Source organism: Carcharhinus amblyrhynchos, unplaced genomic scaffold (genome assembly GCF_965287045.1).
Source record: "Carcharhinus amblyrhynchos unplaced genomic scaffold, sCarAmb.v2.hapA scaffold_39, whole genome shotgun sequence".
Classification (NCBI taxonomy): Eukaryota; Metazoa; Chordata; class Chondrichthyes; order Carcharhiniformes; family Carcharhinidae; genus Carcharhinus; species Carcharhinus amblyrhynchos.
In genome coordinates this window covers 1,679,104-1,688,752 of record NW_027649780.1, presented here as the reverse complement: position 1 = coordinate 1,688,752, position 9,649 = coordinate 1,679,104, and the positions used below count along the sequence as shown (strand labels likewise).

General features: G+C 43.8%; 1 non-coding gene across 1 annotated transcript; it reads left to right on the top strand.

Annotated features, from left to right (window-relative positions):
* The first annotated feature begins 5,779 nt into the window (after positions 1 to 5,779).
* LOC145335659 (U2 spliceosomal RNA) lies at positions 5,780 to 5,977 on the top strand. Its single transcript, XR_013885292.1, has one exon. It is a non-coding gene; the product is annotated as a U2 spliceosomal RNA (small nuclear RNA).
* Positions 5,978 to 9,649: the final 3,672 nt, after the last annotated feature.

The following is a 9,649-nucleotide window of genomic DNA, read 5'->3' as shown; positions in this document are numbered from 1 at the left end:
ATTCTTCCTACCAAAAACTGACACTTCAAACGTCTCTACAATGAATTCCTCCCGCCACTTGACTACGCATTCCAAACAATATTGCGAGATGCTCTTCAACTCACGTGTTGTCCATTTAAAAATGTCACAATATTTTGTTGTTGCACAATCTATCTATTTCAAAATTCAGTCTAATTAAATCACATTCTAAGTCCATAGTAAATGCCAGGGGAAACAGTCGGTCTGGAATATGTTACTTGGAAAATCTACTGTATACCTTCCTCCAGTGATAGTAATCACTGATGTCAGACTGAACGTCGCTATACAAGGAATAACCAATCTTTGAAATGACCTTTTAGATAACCAATTCTCTTATTGGCACTGAGATTGCTAAGGACGAGTGATCACGAGAACTAATTAACTCACTTATTGTTCATGGCTGAAGTTTATCCAAATTATATAATCCTGGCATTAATAATAACATTGAAACGATTGGGACGCCCATGCCCAGTATTGGCTCTTTCCTCGTTTATCTTGTCACAGATTGATAAGAAGTCTAGCTTTCATGCACTTCCCATTATTTCTATGGCCACCTTATTGCGGAACGGAGGCTTTCTTCATTACTAAGGTATGATCACCTGACGCCTCAATGCAAAATTTATTTTTTTTTTCTGAGGTTTGGCCACTCCAGTTGCATTCACGTCCCTTGGAGTGTCACAATTCTTAAATTCCTCAATAAAATCATCAGTTTCTACCTGAAAATCTGAAAGTGAATCATGTCCAGGCACAACCAGAATTTGTACTCATTGTATGATTCTAGGAATCGAAATGAAGTTGTCAAGGGTCAGAGTTTATTATTTTTGATTGATGAATGTTGCAGGAACGTGAGTCAATGAATGGAAGTCCAGTGAAAGACGGCATTATCCCTGAGCACAAATGTGTTGACTTGTACATTTTCTCTATGGGTATTTCTTTTTCTTCAGCTGTTATTTGTTTTTTTTAAAAAAATACTGATAGCTGGTGCTGTGGTATGAAATATCATGCGATAGTAAAAGATGCTATATATGTATGGATTATTTATGTATGTGCTATATATATATATCCAACCAATCCGGGTCAGTGACATTCACCGCAATATGCAGCGGGATTTCGCCCCGATGTCACTAATAACCTGCGGTTCTGTATCATAAGGAACTAAAACAAGGAACTGATTCTCTCCTTCCAACTAGATGCGCTTATCACTGCTTTCATGTCACCAACCGATAGAAAACATGTACCTCCATTTTAGTCACAGCCCGAATTGTCTTTATTTATGAAGAAACACAGTTTGCTTGCGCTTCATACAGAGTGAACCAATGTCTTGCAACTCAGTCTATGCTATTTTCAGACCGTGTCACTTCGATGGCGTTATCTCAGCTATTTTGCTGGGTGCGCCAATATACTTACTCGGTTCCTCTTCAATTTCTCAGACAGAAATTGCTGTAAAAGCGAGTGACCGTGAAGAATAAATTGTGGGGCAGGGAACTGAAAATACCCCTTTGTAAACATCTCAGTTCCGCATTTCTTTTTTCTTGCCAAGTAGTTGACAATATTGTACAACATACTTCACATCTTAACTGAAACAAACAGTCAGCAAGGGTCTAAAAGTGGATTAGTCGGACGTATAGATTAATGAGTGATTAAATATTTGTATCTATAAAAATCAGTCAAAGAATTGGAAAGAATGCATCGCAGTAGAATCAGACAATACCAATTCAACATGTTTTCAATTCCATCAGTTGTCTGATTCTGATATCTATGGACATGAGGCAGGTGATTGCTCACCCATGCTCAGTGATGTGAAAGTAACTTGCATGCGCGCTAATTTTCAGTTACTGATACAATTACAGTTTTTTTAACCGAAAGGCTGCATCACAAATCAGTGTCTTTGCGTAACGAGTCAATGATAAATGTGATTATTAAATACTATGACTGTTTGTCCATCAACTAACCTCAATTCAGCTGCATTGATTGACGTACAATTATAAAGAAGTAGCGATGCAGAATTTATGAATTATTTCATAATTGTAATTTTCAGCTCACATGAAATGGAACATAAAATATGTAAATTGGGGACGAAACCGCCCCTTGTTGATTTGTTTTAACACCTGCAACTTAGACTGATATTTCCGGTGAACCATGTAATTTGGGAGGTCGGGGCAGGTGGTGCGGTGTTGTGAGGTTCGCACAGATGGACAACAAGCAGAAAGCAAAGAAACGTGCAATGCAATGGTATCACGACTGACATTCCCAAGAGTTGGCATATGAATAATAATGGCTAAACGGCTCATGATGTAAACTCTGTTAAATTCTAGTGAGGAGTTGCTTTGGCGAATGATGAGCGAGAAAACTGTGGGTAACGTGAAAAGATCCAGTTTAAAGAGGGAGCAAGGACACCCAGCCTGGGGATTCTCACAGTCAAAAGCAAAGCCTGGTGATAAAATAAGAAGCGTTTTCATAAAACAAGCGCGAACTTTAGTTTTATTAATAAAGACATCGACTACAAAACTCAAGAAAGTTCTAGCAAACCTTCAATAAAACATGATAATGTATCCCCTTGCGGATTTTGTTCAGGCCCAGGTACCACACTTTAAGAAGAAGGCCACATTCTTGAAAGTGATATTTAGTAGGGACTGTGGATATCAGTTCTGTTGAGAAAATGGAACAAAAATCTTCTTATAAACATCAAGGCAAATAGAATTCAAGATGAGTTCAAAACGAATTGGTCATGGTTTTGAATTGTTGTAGTAAAAGGTGAGACCACTCAAGCCTGTCAGTTTCAGACAACAATGTCTATAAGACACGCAAAAGCTAGACAGAGAGAGAGAGAAACGTACAATCTGTTAAAATGCTTTTCCATTGCACAGGGCTTGTAACACATTTATAGCACTTGTTTCCCTTCTATTCGCAAAGATTTTCTCAATAAGTTATTTAACTAGCCATACTGTTCAGTCAGTGGATATTCCCATTATCTCACAACCTGATGTTATCGCCTTCTCTTGGTTGTTGTCCTCCAGTTTCTCACAATCATCTGTTTTGTCCTGTTCAACCATTGATGGATGTGAAAGCTGTTATTGTTATAACTGTTGGGTCAGCCGTCCCTGGAGATATCATTGGTCAAGGTTTCAATTACCCGAGTAGAATTCGGTTAATTTCCCATGATGCCAAGATGGAACTCTCATAACTGCGTTTGTCCATTCTGAAATCATTAATGCAACATTCAACATTAATCTTCAGGATTTTAAAATTTATATCCTGCTTCAGTCCTCCTTCCGGACCCTTGATCAAGTTCTACCTGTCCCAGTGGGGAGATTCGCAGGCTTTGTCCATACCAGTGGTTTGAGGGATCACAATGGAATCTAGCGGGCTTCGGATCTGTTGCTCTACTTTTCTCTCATGATTTTCCCAAGTCAAAAGGACGTCTCCGAATCAAAATTATATTAATGTGAAAAATTGGCATTTTTTTTTCCTATTTGTTCTACTCACTAGGAGGGGTCGTGCAAAAATCGTTGTATCACCTTTATTAGCCACCATTGCCATCTCCATCGCTTGAGGTACGATCGGACTCTTGTAACAGCAAACACGGAGTCTCTAATACAGGATTGTAATAGACGCAGCTGTCACTGCCATCATTCTTATTTCTCAACAGTCATACTACATTTCGCCACCTTGACTCGATTTCTCTCTGAGCATTCAAATTCCCTGGGTTCAGCTGTGGCAAGATTTATTTGCACCCGTTCCCTCGTGATTGTTTGTAACTTCATTGCAGTGTTAATACCAGCCTTCTTGTGACTGATAAAAAATGATCATTATGTACCATCAATCCTGTTGTGGTCATGGACTACTGCACCACTGGCCAAGTTAATTGTTTCATGTACATTTCCAATTTGGACGCATCCCTCATGCAGTGAAGGACCAAGTCACAAGATACATTTCGAAAAAAAATTCAGCCATTGGCAAACGGAAATGTGGTTACGATCACCTTCATACACTTCACAGAGGAACCTTGCCCTGCCCGTCAGAAATAAAGACCGTGTAGGCGGAAGTCTTGACTGTCTTAAAGGCATCTTCAAGCGGGCTAATCAACATCACAATGGCAGAATCTTTTTGATGTGTTTCAGCACTTTCTACGGGCTGATGAATGGCCTACTCCTGCTTCAACGTCTGATGGTTCTGTCTGATCAGTGCATTGAAAGTACACATTGCAGTCTGAAATAATCACGGATACAATAAGCAATAACTCCATATTTGGAAAGGAGAACAGAATTCATGTGCAATGCCTTGTTATAAGCAGGTGAGTGCACCAAGCGAAGTCCTGCTGAAAACTTGAATTCTTGACAATATTCTTCAATCTTCATATGTCAGCAATAAGTTCCCGATGCGACCAGCAAGTCTCAGAACTTCTCGGAAGCTCACAAAGGCCAATACCTGCAGTAGCTATGAGCCCCCAGCAGATGGTGAGCTCTTTCATCTTAGAGTCTCTGTAATTCAGAAGGAGGCCATTCGGCCCCTCAACTCTGCGCCACCCTGGACACATTCACAAAAACATTTATCCCATTCATCATCCTGGCACTAGGTTCAACTGAGCATGGGCAATCATTCTAACCCGCACGTTGTTGCACTGTGGGAGGAAACAGGAGCACCCGCAGCAAACTCACGCAGACACAGGGAAAAGGTACAAAATCGACATGGACAGTGACCAAGGCTGAAATTGAAACTTGGTCCCTGCGCAGCAGTGCTAACCACTCTGTCAGTGTGCCGCGCACGGCATCACAAGACACTGAAAGAGGATTGAGGAGATTCGGGGTTAAATGCAATTCTTTATTTCCCATGACATGAAAGAATGAGTTAAACAATGACATCCGTTAGATTCAGAGAAAAATCTTTCCCGAGGATTGTGAATTTAATACTTGCATTGATAATTGTCTCCCTGCTAATAAATGTGTCAGTTTCCGGCAAACTGTTCCATTGCATTCCGATCTAACAGGGAACAAAGAACAAAGAAAATTACAGAACAGGAACAGACCCTTCGGCTCTCCAAGCCTGCACCGACCATGTTCCTGTGCTGAACTAAAACTCCCTCTCCTTCCGGTGACTATATCTATCTATTCCCATCCTATTCATGCATTTGTCGAAGCGCCCCTTAAACGTCACTACCATATCTGCTTCCACTTCCCCGGCAGCAAGTTCCAGGCACTCACCACCCCCTGTGTAAAAGACTTACCTCGTACATGTCCTTTAAATCTTGCCTCTCACACCTTAAAGCTATGCCCCCCGAGTAATTGACTCTTCCACCCTGAGAAAAAGATTCTGACTATCCACTCTGTCCATCCCCCTCATAATCTTATAGACTTCTATCTGGTCACCCCTCAACCTCCGTTGTTCCAGAGATTGCAAGCCAAGTTTCTCCAACCTCTCCTCATAGCTATTGCCCTCCATACCAGGCAGCATTCTGGTAAATCTTTTCTGTACCCTCGCCAAAGTTTCCACATCCATCAGGTAGTGTTGTGACCAGAATTGAACACTGTATTCCAAGTGTGGCATAATTAATGTGCTATAAAGCTGCAGCATTGCTTGCCATTTTTTTTAATCCAATGCCCCGGCCGATGAAGGCAAGTATGCCACATGCTATATTATTCACCTTGTCCACCTGCATGCCACTCTCAGTGACGTGTGCAGCTGTACACCCAGATCCTTCTGCCTTTCAATTATCGTAAGGATTTTGTCATTTATACTATATTTTCCAAATTATTAGACCTTCCAAAATTCTCGGCCTTTTGGCTAAGATCAAGTGTAGTATCGACGTGCTGCGCTTGATTGAATTCATTAGTTTACATTTCAGCTTGTTTGAAGCAATTTTTAAAAGCGGCATCTTGGCCTTTTGGCTAAGATGCTAATGAGATCAAGCCTTGGAGGAGGTGTTATGTCTTCTCCAATCAGCTTGGATCATGTAGATCAAGCCCAGGAGGTGAGAGCCCTGTCTTGTCAGCTTGGATTGGGAATGTCTCAACTTGCTGAGACTTTAAATTGGGCTTCATTGGATTGAATTGGGATAAAAACAAAAAAAAAGACCTTCCAAAATTCATTAACTCACATTGGTGACTAGTGGAGTGCCCCAGGGGTCGGTGCTGGGGCCTCAGCTATTTACCATTTATATAGATGATCTGGAGGAGGGAACCGCATGTATGGTGTCGAAATTTCCTGATGACACCAAGATTGGTGGAACGTCAAATTGTGCGGAGGGTGTGGAGAGTCTGCAGAAGGATCTAGATAGGCTGGGAGAATGGACCAGGAACTGGCAAATGGAATTTAATGTTGGCAAATGTGAGGTTGTCCACTTTGGTAGGAGTAATGCTAGGAAGGACGATTATTTTCGTGGCGAAAAACTGCAGCATGCGACGGTGCAGAGGGACCTCGGGGTCCTTGTGCATGAGTCGCAAAAACCCAGCCTGCAGGTGCAGCAGGTGGTCAGGAAGGCTAATGGGATGCTGGCCTTCATAGCGAGGGGGATTGAATATAAAAGTAGGGAGGTCTTGCGACAGCTGTATGGGGCACTGGTGAGGCCGCAGCTGGAGTGCTGTGTGCAGTTTTGGTCGCCGCACTTACGCAAGGATATTTTGGCCTTGGTGGGAGTGCAGAGGAGGTTTACGAGGCTGATTCCGGAGTTGAGGGGGTTGAACTATGAAGACAGGCTGAATAAACTAGGCTTGTACTCGTTAGAGTTTAGAAGAATGAGGGGAGATCTCATTGAGACGTATAAGATGTTGAATGGGATGGATAGGATAGAGGTGGAGAGACTCTTCCCGCTCAGAAAGGACACTAGGACTCGAGGGCACAGCCTCAGGATAAAGGGGGGGGGGGGCGGTTTAGAACGGGGTTGAGGACGAACTTCTACACTCAAAGGGTGGTGAATCTCTGGAATTCTCTGCCCGTTGAAGTGGTGGAGGCTGCCTCGCTCAATATTTTTAAGACGCGGGTTGATAGGTTTTTGATAGGCAAGGGGATTAATGGTTCTGGGGAGAGGGCGGGAATGTGGAACTGAGCCACGACAGATCAGCCATGATCTTATTGAATGGTGGGGCAGGCTCGAAGGGCTAGATGGCCTACTCCTGCTCCTATTTCTTATGTTCTTATTTTCTTATGTTCTTATTTGTCTGGATTAAACTCCATTTGCCATCTCTCTGTTCAAGTCTCCAACTGATCGATATCTGGCTGTCTCCTTTGATGGTCCGTATCTCCTTCTGCAATTCAACCAACCTTTCTGTCACCTACAAACTTACTAATCAAACCAATTACATTTTCCTCCAAATCATTTACATATATTACAAACGGAAAAGGTCCCAGCACTGATCCCTGAGGAATGTCACTGGTCATAGCCTTCCAAGCAGAAAAGCACCGTTCCACTGATACCCTCTGCCTTCTATTACTGACTTAAAGTCCAACAGGTTTATTTGCAGCAAATGTCACTAGCTTTCGGAACAGGCTGGTCCTTCATCAAGTTCCTTAGCCAAGTTCTGCAGACATGAGGACGGCCTCAACCGGGATCTTAGGTTCATGTCACACAATTTGTAACCCCCACAACTTGCCTGGACTTGCAAAATCTCACTAACTTTCCTGTCTGGAAACAATACACATCTTTTTAACCTGTGCTTAATGCTCTCTCCACTCACATTGTCTGCGCCTTTCAGACTTGATTCGTTATAAAGGTTCACATTCTAAGCAGTATTCATGCAAATTGAGTTTGTGTCATTGTGCCCTGTTTATGATCAGAACTCCCACCCACATGACGAAGAAACAGCCTGTTCTGAAAGCTAGTGGTGATTGCTGCAAATAAACCTGTAGGACTTTAAGCTGCTGTTGTGAGACTTCTTACTGTTTTTACCCCAGTCCAACGCCAACATCTCCACATCATTTCTATCACTGAGCCAGTTCTGTACCCATTTTGCCAGCTCACCACTGATCCCGTTCTACTTCACATTCGGAACCGATCTGCCATGAGGGAACTTGTCAAAGACCTCATTGTTCTCTGGAGCAGTGTACTGGTGGCTGGTGAGTGTAAACTGCGGGTGTACTATGTTTTTTTAAAATTGCATTGCTGGGTTGTTGGTTTTTTTCCCTTTGTGCTTTCCATCGAGGGTCCTAGGCGCAAGGGCTGTTGGGAAGGGAGTGAGGGAGTATCAAAACAAAGTCACAGTAGATAGTGGGCAGCAGAGCGAGGTGGGTGCTGAGTGAGTTTTGCAAGGGCTTTTGGCTCACAGGGCTTTAGGCGAGGCAGGTTTAGGCAAGGTGAGTTACTGGTCAAATTTTTCAAAGTGTGTCCATAGGTCTGAGGGTAGTCAAATAAATGGCAGGGACCATGGGGAGACGTGTAAGGTGCAATATGTGGGAGTTCCTGGAGACAGAGCATCTCTGGAGAGTCCACATCTGCACCAAATGTCGGGAGTTGCAGCGTTTGAGGACCTGGGTTAGGCAACTGGAGTTGAGGCTGTAGGATTTATTTTTAGTGAGGGAGAGTGAGGCACTAATGAATAGGAAACTGATTCAAGAGGGGATCCCAGAGTCAAGGAGGGGTGATGGGTAGGTTACTTTTAGGAAGGGGAAAAAGAAGAGGAGTAATATTCCAAAGGCTACCCCAGGGGTAGTCTCTCAAGATAGCAGGGGTAAGGCACCAACTCAGGTGGAAAGGGCACGAAGGGCAGAGGAAAATGCCTCAGAGGGAAGGAAGGGGGCTGGAAGTGAGATAGTGGTAGGGGATGGGAGGGTTAGAGGAATTGATAAGTGGATCTGTGGGCAAAAGTGGGACCCCAGGATGGTGGTCTGCCACCCTGGAGCTGGGGTACAGGATGTGTCGGAGGGTCGAGGGAATCTTGAAGGGCCAAGGGACCCAGGTGGATGTAATTGTACATGTAGGAGAGAAGGACATAGGAAGGAAAAGTAGGGGGGGAAATACGCATGCAGTTCAGGGAGTTGGGAGCCAGGCTGAAGTGTAGGGCCTCCAGGGTGGTGATCTCTGGGCTGCTGCCAGTGCCCAGCAATAACAGGGATAAGAATAATGAGATCCTGCAGCTGAATGCATGGCTGAGGGATTGGTGCAGGACAGAGGGTTTTAGTTTTGTTGACCATTGGGAAGTCTTTGCAAAGAAAGGGCACTTGTATAAGAGGGATACGGAACACTTAAATGGAAAGGAGACACAATTTAGCTGGGAGTTTTCCTGGAGAGTTTCGGCACGGTTTAAACTAGTATGGAGGGGGTGGGGGGTGGGGTGGGGAGGAGAGAGACAGCTCAGGCACTAGGAGTGAGTTGGAGGTCAGGGTAAGTCTAGTTGATAGGAAAATCCCCCCCAGGAGAAGGAGGGTCAGAGGGGGCGTGAGGGTCTTAGGTGCATCTGTTTTAATGCGAGGAGTGCGATGGGAAAGTCGGATGAACTTAGGGCCTTGATGTTTGCTAGGAATTTAGATGTGGTGGCAGTGACAGACGTGGTTAAAGGAGGGGCAGGACTGGCAGCTAAATGTTCCAGGGTATAAGTGTTTTAGGTGTGATAGGGGAGGATTGAAAAGAGGAGGGGGAGTGGTGCTCTTAGTTAGGGAGTGGATGACAGCGGTGCAGAGGGAGGATAACATGGAGGGGTTA